The sequence below is a fragment of the Triturus cristatus genome, chromosome 4_1 (assembly GCF_964204655.1).
Source record: "Triturus cristatus chromosome 4_1, aTriCri1.1, whole genome shotgun sequence".
Taxonomy (NCBI): domain Eukaryota; kingdom Metazoa; phylum Chordata; class Amphibia; order Caudata; family Salamandridae; genus Triturus; species Triturus cristatus.
Genome location: NC_140585.1, coordinates 122,977,071 through 122,994,370, shown reverse-complemented (window position 1 = coordinate 122,994,370; position 17,300 = coordinate 122,977,071). Strand labels below are relative to the sequence as shown.

General features: G+C 38.7%; 7 non-coding genes across 7 annotated transcripts; all 7 read right to left on the bottom strand.

Annotated features, from left to right (window-relative positions):
• Positions 1-12,447: 12,447 nt before the first annotated feature.
• TRNAK-CUU (transfer RNA lysine (anticodon CUU)) lies at positions 12,448-12,520 on the bottom strand. The gene has a single exon. It is a non-coding gene; the product is annotated as a tRNA-Lys (tRNA).
• A 353-nt stretch (positions 12,521-12,873) lies between these two features.
• Positions 12,874-12,946, bottom strand: TRNAA-AGC (transfer RNA alanine (anticodon AGC)). Its single transcript has one exon. It is a non-coding gene; the product is annotated as a tRNA-Ala (tRNA).
• A 771-nt stretch (positions 12,947-13,717) lies between these two features.
• On the bottom strand, positions 13,718-13,790 carry TRNAA-AGC (transfer RNA alanine (anticodon AGC)). The gene has a single exon. It is a non-coding gene; the product is annotated as a tRNA-Ala (tRNA).
• A 345-nt stretch (positions 13,791-14,135) lies between these two features.
• Positions 14,136-14,208, bottom strand: TRNAK-CUU (transfer RNA lysine (anticodon CUU)). Its single transcript has one exon. It is a non-coding gene; the product is annotated as a tRNA-Lys (tRNA).
• Positions 14,209-14,561: 353 nt separating this feature from the next.
• TRNAA-AGC (transfer RNA alanine (anticodon AGC)) lies at positions 14,562-14,634 on the bottom strand. Its single transcript has one exon. It is a non-coding gene; the product is annotated as a tRNA-Ala (tRNA).
• A 2,033-nt stretch (positions 14,635-16,667) lies between these two features.
• TRNAK-CUU (transfer RNA lysine (anticodon CUU)) lies at positions 16,668-16,740 on the bottom strand. The gene has a single exon. It is a non-coding gene; the product is annotated as a tRNA-Lys (tRNA).
• A 353-nt stretch (positions 16,741-17,093) lies between these two features.
• TRNAA-AGC (transfer RNA alanine (anticodon AGC)) lies at positions 17,094-17,166 on the bottom strand. Its single transcript has one exon. It is a non-coding gene; the product is annotated as a tRNA-Ala (tRNA).
• Between the last annotated feature and the right edge of the window lie 134 nt (positions 17,167-17,300).

Sequence of the window (17,300 nt, the reverse complement as noted above, 5' to 3'; positions counted from 1 at the left end):
CAATGCAATCATCCAGCAAAAAATACTCGTTTTCGCCCAACGTGGGGCTCGAACCCACGACCCTGATATTAAGAGTCTCATGCTCTACCGACTGAGCTAGCCGGGCTCCCACTTAAATATGGTATGCAGACTCATCATTTTTTATTAAGGAAAACCGTTTCTGGATATTCCTCTGCTCTTGTTTTGCAAGGAACTTCACTTTCATACATCCTTCAGAGGAAAGAATGTCAAGTAAAATAAGACGAAATGAAAATGGAAGGTGTGAAATTTTCATTTTGAGATTGCATAAGAAATCAAATTCCTCTCACGTGCTATAGAATACCTAAACACTTTTGATTAAACCACTTTAGTTGTTATAATGACACCAAATTTGAAAGCCATCTGTGACTTTTCTGTTCTTACTCTGCAACAACCATGGCAATTACAAGTTAAAAAGTAAAATGTATGCAAATTTTAGAATGGAGAATGCGGGCATCGATCCCGCTACCTCTCGTATGCTAAGCGAGCGCTCTACCATTTGAGCTAATTCCCCTGTGTGCTCACTCAGCATCACATTTCAAAAGTAACGTTACTGCTGTCCACACTGTATTTTAAGTCTAATTGCCCATAACATGAGTGTTCAGTTCACTCCTAACTGATGCCTTAACTACACCTAGGGGATGTTTTACACTTCAGGTTGGCATGTTTAGTACTTGAATAGGAGTGATATCACTGTATGTTAACCTAGACTCAGGCCCTACCTAATCTTGGAGATACATTTCTCATGAATGAGTAACCAAGGGAGATACAATTTTTAGGAGTTAGTGCATGTCTAATGCAAGATTAATCACCATATTATGAGAGCCAATGCTATCATCCAGCAAAAAATACTCGTTTTCGCCCAACGTGGGGCTCGAACCCACGACCCTGAGATTAAGAGTTATGGTATGCAGACTCATCATTTTTTATTAAGGAAAACTGTTTCTGGATATTCCTCTGCTCTTGTTTTGCAAGGAACTTCACTTTTATACATCCTTCAGAGGAAAGAATGTCAAGTAAAATAAGACGAAATGAAAATGGAAGGTGTGAAATTTTCATTTTGAGATTGCATAAGAAATCAAATTCCTCTCACATGCTATAGAATACCTAAACACTTTTGATTAAACCACTTTAGTTGTTATAATGACCGCAAATTTGAAAGCCATCTGTGACTTTTCTGTTCTTACTCTGCAACAACCATGGCAATTACAAGTTAAAAAGTAAAATGTATGCAAATTTTAGAATGGAGAATGCGGGCATCGATCCCGCTACATCTCGCATGCTAAGCGAGCGCTCTACCATTTGAGCTAATTCCCCTGTGTGCTCACTCAGCATCACATTTCAAAAGTAACGTTACTGCTGTCCACACTTTATTTTAAGTCTAATTGCCCATAACATGAGTGTTCAGTTCACTCCTAACTGATGCCTTAACTACACCTAGGGGATGTTTTACACTTCAGGTTGGCATGTTTAGTACTTGAATAGGAGTGATATCACTGTATGTTAACCTAGACTCAGGCCCTACCTAATCTTGGAGATACATTTCTCATGAATGAGTAACCAAGGGAGATACAATTTTTAGGAGTTAGTGCATGTCTAATGCAAGATTAATCACCATATTATGAGAGCCAATGCAATCATCCAGCAAAAAATACTCGTTTTCGCCCAACGTGGGGCTCGAACCCACGACCCTGATATTAAGAGTCTCATGCTCTACCGACTGAGCTAGCCGGGCTCCCACTTAAATATGGTATGCAGACTCATCATTTTTTATTAAGGAAAACCGTTTCTGGATATTCCTCTGCTCTTGTTTTGCAAGGAACTTCACTTTTATACATCCTTCAGAGGAAAGAATGTCAAGTAAAATAAGACGAAATGAAAATGGAAGGTGTGAAATTTTCATTTTGAGATTGCATAAGAAATCAAATTCCTCTCACGTGCTATAGAATACCTAAACACTTTTGATTAAACCACTTTAGTTGTTATAATGACACCAAATTTGAAAGCCATCTGTGACTTTTCTGTTCTTACTCTGCAACAACCATGGCAATTACAAGTTAAAAAGTAAAATGTATGCAAATTTTAGAATGGAGAATGCGGGCATCGATCCCGCTACCTCTCGTATGCTAAGCGAGCGCTCTACCATTTGAGCTAATTCCCCTGTGTGCTCACTCAGCATCACATTTCAAAAGTAACGTTACTGCTGTCCACACTGTATTTTAAGTCTAATTGCCCATAACATGAGTGTTCAGTTCACTCCTAACTGATGCCTTAACTACACCTAGGGGATGTTTTACACTTCAGGTTGGCATGTTTAGTACTTGAATAGGAGTGATATCACTGTATGTTAACCTAGACTCAGGCCCTACCTAATCTTGGAGATACATTTCTCATGAATGAGTAACCAAGGGAGATACAATTTTTAGGAGTTAGTGCATGTCTAATGCAAGATTAATCACCATATTATGAGAGCCAATGCTATCATCCAGCAAAAAATACTCGTTTTCGCCCAACGTGGGGCTCGAACCCACGACCCTGAGATTAAGAGTTATGGTATGCAGACTCATCATTTTTTATTAAGGAAAACTGTTTCTGGATATTCCTCTGCTCTTGTTTTGCAAGGAACTTCACTTTTATACATCCTTCAGAGGAAAGAATGTCAAGTAAAATAAGACGAAATGAAAATGGAAGGTGTGAAATTTTCATTTTGAGATTGCATAAGAAATCAAATTCCTCTCACATGCTATAGAATACCTAAACACTTTTGATTAAACCACTTTAGTTGTTATAATGACCGCAAATTTGAAAGCCATCTGTGACTTTTCTGTTCTTACTCTGCAACAACCATGGCAATTACAAGTTAAAAAGTAAAATGTATGCAAATTTTAGAATGGAGAATGCGGGCATCGATCCCGCTACATCTCGCATGCTAAGCGAGCGCTCTACCATTTGAGCTAATTCCCCTGTGTGCTCACTCAGCATCACATTTCAAAAGTAACGTTACTGCTGTCCACACTTTATTTTAAGTCTAATTGCCCATAACATGAGTGTTCAGTTCACTCCTAACTGATGCCTTAACTACACCTAGGGGATGTTTTACACTTCAGGTTGGCATGTTTAGTACTTGAATAGGAGTGATATCACTGTATGTTAACCTAGACTCAGGCCCTACCTAATCTTGGAGATACATTTCTCATGAATGAGTAACCAAGGGAGATACAATTTTTAGGAGTTAGTGCATGTCTAATGCAAGATTAATCACCATATTATGAGAGCCAATGCAATCATCCAGCAAAAAATACTCGTTTTCGCCCAACGTGGGGCTCGAACCCACGACCCTGATATTAAGAGTCTCATGCTCTACCGACTGAGCTAGCCGGGCTCCCACATAAATATGGTATGCAGACTCATCATTTTTTATTAAGGAAAACCGTTTCTGGATATTCCTCTGCTCTTGTTTTGCAAGGAACTTCACTTTTATACATCCTTCAGAGGAAAGAATGTCAAGTAAAATAAGACGAAATGAAAATGGAAGGTGTGAAATTTTCATTTTGAGATTGCATAAGAAATCAAATTCCTCTCACGTGCTATAGAATACCTAAACACTTTTGATTAAACCACTTTAGTTGTTATAATGACACCAAATTTGAAAGCCATCTGTGACTTTTCTGTTCTTACTCTGCAACAACCATGGCAATTACAAGTTAAAAAGTAAAATGTATGCAAATTTTAGAATGGAGAATGCGGGCATCGATCCCGCTACCTCTCGTATGCTAAGCGAGCGCTCTACCATTTGAGCTAATTCCCCTGTGTGCTCACTCAGCATCACATTTCAAAAGTAACGTTACTGCTGTCCACACTGTATTTTAAGTCTAATTGCCCATAACATGAGTGTTCAGTTCACTCCTAACTGATGCCTTAACTACACCTAGGGGATGTTTTACACTTCAGGTTGGCATGTTTAGTACTTGAATAGGAGTGATATCACTGTATGTTAACCTAGACTCAGGCCCTACCTAATCTTGGAGATACATTTCTCATGAATGAGTAACCAAGGGAGATACAATTTTTAGGAGTTAGTGCATGTCTAATGCAAGATTAATCACCATATTATGAGAGCCAATGCTATCATCCAGCAAAAAATACTCGTTTTCGCCCAACGTGGGGCTCGAACCCACGACCCTGAGATTAAGAGTTATGGTATGCAGACTCATCATTTTTTATTAAGGAAAACTGTTTCTGGATATTCCTCTGCTCTTGTTTTGCAAGGAACTTCACTTTTATACATCCTTCAGAGGAAAGAATGTCAAGTAAAATAAGACGAAATGAAAATGGAAGGTGTGAAATTTTCATTTTGAGATTGCATAAGAAATCAAATTCCTCTCACATGCTATAGAATACCTAAACACTTTTGATTAAACCACTTTAGTTGTTATAATGACCGCAAATTTGAAAGCCATCTGTGACTTTTCTGTTCTTACTCTGCAACAACCATGGCAATTACAAGTTAAAAAGTAAAATGTATGCAAATTTTAGAATGGAGAATGCGGGCATCGATCCCGCTACATCTCGCATGCTAAGCGAGCGCTCTACCATTTGAGCTAATTCCCCTGTGTGCTCACTCAGCATCACATTTCAAAAGTAACGTTACTGCTGTCCACACTTTATTTTAAGTCTAATTGCCCATAACATGAGTGTTCAGTTCACTCCTAACTGATGCCTTAACTACACCTAGGGGATGTTTTACACTTCAGGTTGGCATGTTTAGTACTTGAATAGGAGTGATATCACTGTATGTTAACCTAGACTCAGGCCCTACCTAATCTTGGAGATACATTTCTCATGAATGAGTAACCAAGGGAGATACAATTTTTAGGAGTTAGTGCATGTCTAATGCAAGATTAATCACCATATTATGAGAGCCAATGCAATCATCCAGCAAAAAATACTCGTTTTCGCCCAACGTGGGGCTCGAACCCACGACCCTGATATTAAGAGTCTCATGCTCTACCGACTGAGCTAGCCGGGCTCCCACTTAAATATGGTATGCAGACTCATCATTTTTTATTAAGGAAAACCGTTTCTGGATATTCCTCTGCTCTTGTTTTGCAAGGAACTTCACTTTTATACATCCTTCAGAGGAAAGAATGTCAAGTAAAATAAGACGAAATGAAAATGGAAGGTGTGAAATTTTCATTTTGAGATTGCATAAGAAATCAAATTCCTCTCACGTGCTATAGAATACCTAAACACTTTTGATTAAACCACTTTAGTTGTTATAATGACCGCAAATTTGAAAGCCATCTGTGACTTTTCTGTTCTTACTCTGCAACAACCATGGCAATTACAAGTTAAAAAGTAAAATGTATGCAAATTTTAGAATGGAGAATGCGGGCATCGATCCCGCTACATCTCGCATGCTAAGCGAGCGCTCTACCATTTGAGCTAATTCCCCTGTGTGCTCACTCAGCATCACATTTCAAAAGTAACGTTACTGCTGTCCACACTTTATTTTAAGTCTAATTGCCCATAACATGAGTGTTCAGTTCACTCCTAACTGATGCCTTAACTACACCTAGGGGATGTTTTACACTTCAGGTTGGCATGTTTAGTACTTGAATAGGAGTGATATCACTGTATGTTAACCTAGACTCAGGCCCTACCTAATCTTGGAGATACATTTCTCATGAATGAGTAACCAAGGGAGATACAATTTTTAGGAGTTAGTGCATGTCTAATGCAAGATTAATCACCATATTATGAGAGCCAATGCAATCATCCAGCAAAAAATACTCGTTTTCGCCCAACGTGGGGCTCGAACCCACGACCCTGATATTAAGAGTCTCATGCTCTACCGACTGAGCTAGCCGGGCTCCCACTTAAATATGGTATGCAGACTCATCATTTTTTATTAAGGAAAACCGTTTCTGGATATTCCTCTGCTCTTGTTTTGCAAGGAACTTCACTTTTATACATCCTTCAGAGGAAAGAATGTCAAGTAAAATAAGACGAAATGAAAATGGAAGGTGTGAAATTTTCATTTTGAGATTGCATAAGAAATCAAATTCCTCTCACGTGCTATAGAATACCTAAACACTTTTGATTAAACCACTTTAGTTGTTATAATGACACCAAATTTGAAAGCCATCTGTGACTTTTCTGTTCTTACTCTGCAACAACCATGGCAATTACAAGTTAAAAAGTAAAATGTATGCAAATTTTAGAATGGAGAATGCGGGCATCGATCCCGCTACCTCTCGTATGCTAAGCGAGCGCTCTACCATTTGAGCTAATTCCCCTGTGTGCTCACTCAGCATCACATTTCAAAAGTAACGTTACTGCTGTCCACACTGTATTTTAAGTCTAATTGCCCATAACATGAGTGTTCAGTTCACTCCTAACTGATGCCTTAACTACACCTAGGGGATGTTTTACACTTCAGGTTGGCATGTTTAGTACTTGAATAGGAGTGATATCACTGTATGTTAACCTAGACTCAGGCCCTACCTAATCTTGGAGATACATTTCTCATGAATGAGTAACCAAGGGAGATACAATTTTTAGGAGTTAGTGCATGTCTAATGCAAGATTAATCACCATATTATGAGAGCCAATGCTATCATCCAGCAAAAAATACTCGTTTTCGCCCAACGTGGGGCTCGAACCCACGACCCTGAGATTAAGAGTTATGGTATGCAGACTCATCATTTTTTATTAAGGAAAACTGTTTCTGGATATTCCTCTGCTCTTGTTTTGCAAGGAACTTCACTTTTATACATCCTTCAGAGGAAAGAATGTCAAGTAAAATAAGACGAAATGAAAATGGAAGGTGTGAAATTTTCATTTTGAGATTGCATAAGAAATCAAATTCCTCTCACATGCTATAGAATACCTAAACACTTTTGATTAAACCACTTTAGTTGTTATAATGACCGCAAATTTGAAAGCCATCTGTGACTTTTCTGTTCTTACTCTGCAACAACCATGGCAATTACAAGTTAAAAAGTAAAATGTATGCAAATTTTAGAATGGAGAATGCGGGCATCGATCCCGCTACATCTCGCATGCTAAGCGAGCGCTCTACCATTTGAGCTAATTCCCCTGTGTGCTCACTCAGCATCACATTTCAAAAGTAACGTTACTGCTGTCCACACTTTATTTTAAGTCTAATTGCCCATAACATGAGTGTTCAGTTCACTCCTAACTGATGCCTTAACTACACCTAGGGGATGTTTTACACTTCAGGTTGGCATGTTTAGTACTTGAATAGGAGTGATATCACTGTATGTTAACCTAGACTCAGGCCCTACCTAATCTTGGAGATACATTTCTCATGAATGAGTAACCAAGGGAGATACAATTTTTAGGAGTTAGTGCATGTCTAATGCAAGATTAATCACCATATTATGAGAGCCAATGCAATCATCCAGCAAAAAATACTCGTTTTCGCCCAACGTGGGGCTCGAACCCACGACCCTGATATTAAGAGTCTCATGCTCTACCGACTGAGCTAGCCGGGCTCCCACTTAAATATGGTATGCAGACTCATCATTTTTTATTAAGGAAAACCGTTTCTGGATATTCCTCTGCTCTTGTTTTGCAAGGAACTTCACTTTTATACATCCTTCAGAGGAAAGAATGTCAAGTAAAATAAGACGAAATGAAAATGGAAGGTGTGAAATTTTCATTTTGAGATTGCATAAGAAATCAAATTCCTCTCACGTGCTATAGAATACCTAAACACTTTTGATTAAACCACTTTAGTTGTTATAATGACACCAAATTTGAAAGCCATCTGTGACTTTTCTGTTCTTACTCTGCAACAACCATGGCAATTACAAGTTAAAAAGTAAAATGTATGCAAATTTTAGAATGGAGAATGCGGGCATCGATCCCGCTACCTCTCGTATGCTAAGCGAGCGCTCTACCATTTGAGCTAATTCCCCTGTGTGCTCACTCAGCATCACATTTCAAAAGTAACGTTACTGCTGTCCACACTGTATTTTAAGTCTAATTGCCCATAACATGAGTGTTCAGTTCACTCCTAACTGATGCCTTAACTACACCTAGGGGATGTTTTACACTTCAGGTTGGCATGTTTAGTACTTGAATAGGAGTGATATCACTGTATGTTAACCTAGACTCAGGCCCTACCTAATCTTGGAGATACATTTCTCATGAATGAGTAACCAAGGGAGATACAATTTTTAGGAGTTAGTGCATGTCTAATGCAAGATTAATCACCATATTATGAGAGCCAATGCTATCATCCAGCAAAAAATACTCGTTTTCGCCCAACGTGGGGCTCGAACCCACGACCCTGAGATTAAGAGTTATGGTATGCAGACTCATCATTTTTTATTAAGGAAAACTGTTTCTGGATATTCCTCTGCTCTTGTTTTGCAAGGAACTTCACTTTTATACATCCTTCAGAGGAAAGAATGTCAAGTAATATAAGACGAAATGAAAATGGAAGGTGTGAAATTTTCATTTTGAGATTGCATAAGAAATCAAATTCCTCTCACATGCTATAGAATACCTAAACACTTTTGATTAAACCACTTTAGTTGTTATAATGACCGCAAATTTGAAAGCCATCTGTGACTTTTCTGTTCTTACTCTGCAACAACCATGGCAATTACAAGTTAAAAAGTAAAATGTATGCAAATTTTAGAATGGAGAATGCGGGCATCGATCCCGCTACATCTCGCATGCTAAGCGAGCGCTCTACCATTTGAGCTAATTCCCCTGTGTGCTCACTCAGCATCACATTTCAAAAGTAACGTTACTGCTGTCCACACTTTATTTTAAGTCTAATTGCCCATAACATGAGTGTTCAGTTCACTCCTAACTGATGCCTTAACTACACCTAGGGGATGTTTTACACTTCAGGTTGGCATGTTTAGTACTTGAATAGGAGTGATATCACTGTATGTTAACCTAGACTCAGGCCCTACCTAATCTTGGAGATACATTTCTCATGAATGAGTAACCAAGGGAGATACAATTTTTAGGAGTTAGTGCATGTCTAATGCAAGATTAATCACCATATTATGAGAGCCAATGCAATCATCCAGCAAAAAATACTCGTTTTCGCCCAACGTGGGGCTCGAACCCACGACCCTGATATTAAGAGTCTCATGCTCTACCGACTGAGCTAGCCGGGCTCCCACATAAATATGGTATGCAGACTCATCATTTTTTATTAAGGAAAACCGTTTCTGGATATTCCTCTGCTCTTGTTTTGCAAGGAACTTCACTTTTATACATCCTTCAGAGGAAAGAATGTCAAGTAAAATAAGACGAAATGAAAATGGAAGGTGTGAAATTTTCATTTTGAGATTGCATAAGAAATCAAATTCCTCTCACGTGCTATAGAATACCTAAACACTTTTGATTAAACCACTTTAGTTGTTATAATGACACCAAATTTGAAAGCCATCTGTGACTTTTCTGTTCTTACTCTGCAACAACCATGGCAATTACAAGTTAAAAAGTAAAATGTATGCAAATTTTAGAATGGAGAATGCGGGCATCGATCCCGCTACCTCTCGTATGCTAAGCGAGCGCTCTACCATTTGAGCTAATTCCCCTGTGTGCTCACTCAGCATCACATTTCAAAAGTAACGTTACTGCTGTCCACACTGTATTTTAAGTCTAATTGCCCATAACATGAGTGTTCAGTTCACTCCTAACTGATGCCTTAACTACACCTAGGGGATGTTTTACACTTCAGGTTGGCATGTTTAGTACTTGAATAGGAGTGATATCACTGTATGTTAACCTAGACTCAGGCCCTACCTAATCTTGGAGATACATTTCTCATGAATGAGTAACCAAGGGAGATACAATTTTTAGGAGTTAGTGCATGTCTAATGCAAGATTAATCACCATATTATGAGAGCCAATGCTATCATCCAGCAAAAAATACTCGTTTTCGCCCAACGTGGGGCTCGAACCCACGACCCTGAGATTAAGAGTTATGGTATGCAGACTCATCATTTTTTATTAAGGAAAACTGTTTCTGGATATTCCTCTGCTCTTGTTTTGCAAGGAACTTCACTTTTATACATCCTTCAGAGGAAAGAATGTCAAGTAAAATAAGACGAAATGAAAATGGAAGGTGTGAAATTTTCATTTTGAGATTGCATAAGAAATCAAATTCCTCTCACATGCTATAGAATACCTAAACACTTTTGATTAAACCACTTTAGTTGTTATAATGACCGCAAATTTGAAAGCCATCTGTGACTTTTCTGTTCTTACTCTGCAACAACCATGGCAATTACAAGTTAAAAAGTAAAATGTATGCAAATTTTAGAATGGAGAATGCGGGCATCGATCCCGCTACATCTCGCATGCTAAGCGAGCGCTCTACCATTTGAGCTAATTCCCCTGTGTGCTCACTCAGCATCACATTTCAAAAGTAACGTTACTGCTGTCCACACTTTATTTTAAGTCTAATTGCCCATAACATGAGTGTTCAGTTCACTCCTAACTGATGCCTTAACTACACCTAGGGGATGTTTTACACTTCAGGTTGGCATGTTTAGTACTTGAATAGGAGTGATATCACTGTATGTTAACCTAGACTCAGGCCCTACCTAATCTTGGAGATACATTTCTCATGAATGAGTAACCAAGGGAGATACAATTTTTAGGAGTTAGTGCATGTCTAATGCAAGATTAATCACCATATTATGAGAGCCAATGCAATCATCCAGCAAAAAATACTCGTTTTCGCCCAACGTGGGGCTCGAACCCACGACCCTGATATTAAGAGTCTCATGCTCTACCGACTGAGCTAGCCGGGCTCCCACTTAAATATGGTATGCAGACTCATCATTTTTTATTAAGGAAAACCGTTTCTGGATATTCCTCTGCTCTTGTTTTGCAAGGAACTTCACTTTTATACATCCTTCAGAGGAAAGAATGTCAAGTAAAATAAGACGAAATGAAAATGGAAGGTGTGAAATTTTCATTTTGAGATTGCATAAGAAATCAAATTCCTCTCACGTGCTATAGAATACCTAAACACTTTTGATTAAACCACTTTAGTTGTTATAATGACCGCAAATTTGAAAGCCATCTGTGACTTTTCTGTTCTTACTCTGCAACAACCATGGCAATTACAAGTTAAAAAGTAAAATGTATGCAAATTTTAGAATGGAGAATGCGGGCATCGATCCCGCTACATCTCGCATGCTAAGCGAGCGCTCTACCATTTGAGCTAATTCCCCTGTGTGCTCACTCAGCATCACATTTCAAAAGTAACGTTACTGCTGTCCACACTTTATTTTAAGTCTAATTGCCCATAACATGAGTGTTCAGTTCACTCCTAACTGATGCCTTAACTACACCTAGGGGATGTTTTACACTTCAGGTTGGCATGTTTAGTACTTGAATAGGAGTGATATCACTGTATGTTAACCTAGACTCAGGCCCTACCTAATCTTGGAGATACATTTCTCATGAATGAGTAACCAAGGGAGATACAATTTTTAGGAGTTAGTGCATGTCTAATGCAAGATTAATCACCATATTATGAGAGCCAATGCAATCATCCAGCAAAAAATACTCGTTTTCGCCCAACGTGGGGCTCGAACCCACGACCCTGATATTAAGAGTCTCATGCTCTACCGACTGAGCTAGCCGGGCTCCCACTTAAATATGGTATGCAGACTCATCATTTTTTATTAAGGAAAACCGTTTCTGGATATTCCTCTGCTCTTGTTTTGCAAGGAACTTCACTTTTATACATCCTTCAGAGGAAAGAATGTCAAGTAAAATAAGACGAAATGAAAATGGAAGGTGTGAAATTTTCATTTTGAGATTGCATAAGAAATCAAATTCCTCTCACGTGCTATAGAATACCTAAACACTTTTGATTAAACCACTTTAGTTGTTATAATGACACCAAATTTGAAAGCCATCTGTGACTTTTCTGTTCTTACTCTGCAACAACCATGGCAATTACAAGTTAAAAAGTAAAATGTATGCAAATTTTAGAATAGAGAATGTGGGCATCGATCCCGCTACCTCTCGCATGCTAAGCGAGTGCTCTACCATTTGAGCTAATTCCCCTGTGTGCTCACTCAGCATCACATTTCAAAAGTAACGTTACTGCTGTCCACACTTTATTTTAAGTCTAATTGCCCATAACATGAGTGTTCAGTTCACTCCTAACTGATGCCTTAACTACACCTAGGGGATGTTTTACACTTCAGGTTGGCATGTTTAGTACTTGAATAGGAGTGATATCACTGTATGTTAACCTAGACTCAGGCCCTACCTAATCTTGGAGATACATTTCTCATGAATGAGTAACCAAGGGAGATACAATTTTTAGGAGTTAGTGCATGTCTAATGCAAGATTAATCACCATAATATGAGAGCCAATGCTATCATCCAGCAAAAAATGCTGGTTTTCGCCCAACGTGGGGCTCGAACCCACGACCCTGAGATTAAGAGTCTCATGCTCTACCGACTGAGCTAGCCGGGCTCCCACTTAAATATGGTATGCAGACTCATCATTTTTTATTAAGGAAAACTGTTTCTGGATATTCCTCTGCTCTTGCTTTGCAAGGAACTTCACTTTTATACATCCTTCAGAGGAAAGAATGTCAAGTAAAATAAGACGAAATGAAAATGGAAGGTGTGAAATTTTCATTTTGAGATTGCATAAGAAATCAAATTCCTCTCACGTGCTATAGAATACCTAAACACTTTTGATTAAACCACTTTAGTTGTTATAATGACACCAAATTTGAAAGCCATCTGTGACTTTTCTGTTCTTACTCTGCAACAACCATGGCAATTACAAGTTAAAAAGTAAAATGTATGCAAATTTTAGAATGGAGAATGCGGGCATCGATCCCGCTACCTCTCGCATGCTAAGCGAGCGCTCTACCATTTGAGCTAATTCCCCTGTGTGCTCACTCAGCATCACATTTCAAAAGTAACGTTACTGCTGTCCACACTTTATTTTAAGTCTAATTGCCCATAACATGAGTGTTCAGTTCACTCCTAACTGATGCCTTAACTACACCTAGGGGATGTTTTACACTTCAGGTTGGCATGTTTAGTACTTGAATAGGAGTGATATCACTGTATGTTAACCTAGACTCAGGCCCTACCTAATCTTGGAGATACATTTCTCATGAATGAGTAACCAAGGGAGATACAATTTTTAGGAGTTAGTGCATGTCTAATGCAAGATTAATCACCATATTATGAGAGCCAATGCAATCATCCAGCAAAAAATACTCGTTTTCGCCCAACGTGGGGCTCGAACCCACGACCCTGATATTAAGAGTCTCATGCTCTACCGACTGAGCTAGCCGGGCTCCCACTTAAATATGGTATGCAGACTCACCATTTTTTATTAAGGAAAACTGTTTCTGGATATTCCTCTGCTCTTGTTTTGCAAGGAACTTCACTTTTATACATCCTTCAGAGGAAAGAATGTCAAGTAAAATAAGACGAAATGAAAATGGAAGGTGTGAAATTTTCATTTTGAGATTGCATAAGAAATCAAATTCCTCTCACGTGCTATAGAATACCTAAACACTTTTGATTTAACCACTTTAGTTGTTATAATGACACCAAATTTGAAAGCCATCTGTGACTTTTCTGTTCTTACTCTGCAACAACCATGGCAATTACAAGTTAAAAAGTAAAATGTATGCAAATTTTAGAATGGAGAATGCGGGCATCGATCCCGCTACCTCTCGCATGCTAAGCGAGCGCTCTACCATTTGAGCTAATTCCCCTGTGTGCTCACTCAGCATCACATTTCAAAAGTAACGTTACTGCTGTCCACACTTTATTTTAAGTCTAATTGCCCATAACATGAGTGTTCAGTTCACTCCTAACTGATGCCTTAACTACACCTAGGGGATGTTTTACACTTCAGGTTGGCATGTTTAGTACTTGAATAGGAGTGATATCACTGTATGTTAACCTAGACTCAGGCCCTACCTAATCTTGGAGATACATTTCTCATGAATGAGTAACCAAGGGAGATACAATTTTTAGGAGTTAGTGCATGTCTAATGCAAGATTAATCACCATATTATGAGAGCCAATGCAATCATCCAGCAAAAAATACTCGTTTTCGCCCAACGTGGGGCTCGAACCCACGACCCTGAGATTAAGAGTCTCATGCTCTACCGACTGAGCTAGCCGGGCTCCCACTTAAATATGGTATGCAGACTCATCATTTTTTATTAAGGAAAACTGTTTCTGGATATTCCTCTGCTCTTGTTTTGCAAGGAACTTCACTTTTATACATCCTTCAGAGGAAAGAATGTCAAGTAAAATAAGACGAAATGAAAATGGAAGGTGTGAAATTTTCATTTTGAGATTGCATAAGAAATCAAATTCCTCTCACGTGCTATAGAATACCTAAACACTTTTGATTAAACCACTTTAGTTGTTATAATGACACCAAATTTGAAAGCCATCTGTGACTTTTCTGTTCTTACTCTGCAACAACCATGGCAATTACAAGTTAAAAAGTAAAATGTATGCAAATTTTAAAATGGAGAATGCGGGCATCGATCCCGCTACCTCTCGCATGCTAAGCGAGCGCTCTACCATTTGAGCTAATTCCCCTGTGTGCTCACTCAGCATCACATTTCAAAAGTAACGTTACTGCTGTCCACACTTTATTTTAAGTCTAATTGCCCATAACATGAGTGTTCAGTTCACTCCTAACTGATGCCTTAACTACACCTAGGGGATGTTTTACACTTCAGGTTGGCATGTTTAGTACTTGAATAGGAGTGATATCACTGTATGTTAACCTAGACTCAGGCCCTACCTAATCTTGGAGATACATTTCTCATGAATGAGTAACCAAGGGAGATACAATTTTTAGGAGTTAGTGCATGTCTAATGCAAGATTAATCACCATATTATGAGAGCCAATGCAATCATCCAGCAAAAAATACTCGTTTTCGCCCAACGTGGGGCTCGAACCCACGACCCTGATATTAAGAGTCTCATGCTCTACCGACTGAGCTAGCCGGGCTCCCACTTAAATATGGTATGCAGACTCATCATTTTTTATTAAGGAAAACCGTTTCTGGATATTCCTCTGCTCTTGTTTTGCAAGGAACTTCACTTTTATACATCCTTCAGAGGAAAGAATGTCAAGTAAAATAAGACGAAATGAAAATGGAAGGTGTGAAATTTTCATTTTGAGATTGCATAAGAAATCAAATTCCTCTCACGTGCTATAGAATACCTAAACACTTTTGATTAAACCACTTTAGTTGTTATAATGACCGCAAATTTGAAAGCCATCTGTGACTTTTCTGTTCTTACTCTGCAACAACCATGGCAATTACAAGTTAAAAAGTAAAATGTATGCAAATTTTAGAATGGAGAATGCGGGCATCGATCCCGCTACATCTCGCATGCTAAGCGAGCGCTCTACCATTTGAGCTAATTCCCCTGTGTGCTCACTCAGCATCACATTTCAAAAGTAACGTTACTGCTGTCCACACTTTATTTTAAGTCTAATTGCCCATAACATGAGTGTTCAGTTCACTCCTAACTGATGCCTTAACTACACCTAGGGGATGTTTTACACTTCAGGTTGGCATGTTTAGTACTTGAATAGGAGTGATATCACTGTATGTTAACCTAGACTCAGGCCCTACCTAATCTTGGAGATACATTTCTCATGAATGAGTAACCAAGGGAGATACAATTTTTAGGAGTTAGTGCATGTCTAATGCAAGATTAATCACCATATTATGAGAGCCAATGCAATCATCCAGCAAAAAATACTCGTTTTCGCCCAACGTGGGGCTCGAACCCACGACCCTGATATTAAGAGTCTCATGCTCTACCGACTGAGCTAGCCGGGCTCCCACTTAAATATGGTATGCAGACTCATCATTTTTTATTAAGGAAAACCGTTTCTGGATATTCCTCTGCTCTTGTTTTGCAAGGAACTTCACTTTTATACATCCTTCAGAGGAAAGAATGTCAAGTAAAATAAGACGAAATGAAAATGGAAGGTGTGAAATTTTCATTTTGAGATTGCATAAGAAATCAAATTCCTCTCACGTGCTATAGAATACCTAAACACTTTTGATTAAACCACTTTAGTTGTTATAATGACACCAAATTTGAAAGCCATCTGTGACTTTTCTGTTCTTACTCTGCAACAACCATGGCAATTACAAGTTAAAAAGTAAAATGTATGCAAATTTTAGAATAGAGAATGTGGGCATCGATCCCGCTACCTCTCGCATGCTAAGCGAGTGCTCTACCATTTGAGCTAATTCCCCTGTGTGCTCACTCAGCATCACATTTCAAAAGTAACGTTACTGCTGTCCACACTTTATTTTAAGTCTAATTGCCCATAACATGAGTGTTCAGTTCACTCCTAACTGATGCCTTAACTACACCTAGGGGATGTTTTACACTTCAGGTTGGCATGTTTAGTACTTGAATAGGAGTGATATCACTGTATGTTAACCTAGACTCAGGCCCTACCTAATCTTGGAGATACATTTCTCATGAATGAGTAACCAAGGGAGATACAATTTTTAGGAGTTAGTGCATGTCTAATGCAAGATTAATCACCATATTATGAGAGCCAATGCTATCATCCAGCAAAAAATGCTGGTTTTCGCCCAACGTGGGGCTCGAACCCACGACCCTGAGATTAAGAGTCTCATGCTCTACCGACTGAGCTAGCCGGGCTCCCACTTAAATATGGTATGCAGACTCATCATTTTTTATTAAGGAAAACTGTTTCTGGATATTCCTCTGCTCTTGCTTTGCAAGGAACTTCACTTTTATACATCCTTCAGAGGAAAGAATGTCAAGTAAAATAAGACGAAATGAAAATGGAAGGTGTGAAATTTTCATTTTGAGATTGCATAAGAAATCAAATTCCTCTCACGTGCTATAGAATACCTAAACACTTTTGATTAAACCACTTTAGTTGTTATAATGACACCAAATTTGAAAGCCATCTGTGACTTTTCTGTTCTTACTCTGCAACAACCATGGCAATTACAAGTTAAAAAGTAAAATGTATGCAAATTTTAGAATGGAGAATGCGGGCATCGATCCCGCTACCTCTCGCATGCTAAGCGAGCGCTCTACCATTTGAGCTAATTCCCCTGTGTGCTCACTCAGCATCACATTTCAAAAGTAACGTTACTGCTGTCCACACTTTATTTTAAGTCTAATTGCCCATAACATGAGTGTTCAGTTCACTCCTAACTGATGCCTTAACTACACCTAGGGGATGTTTT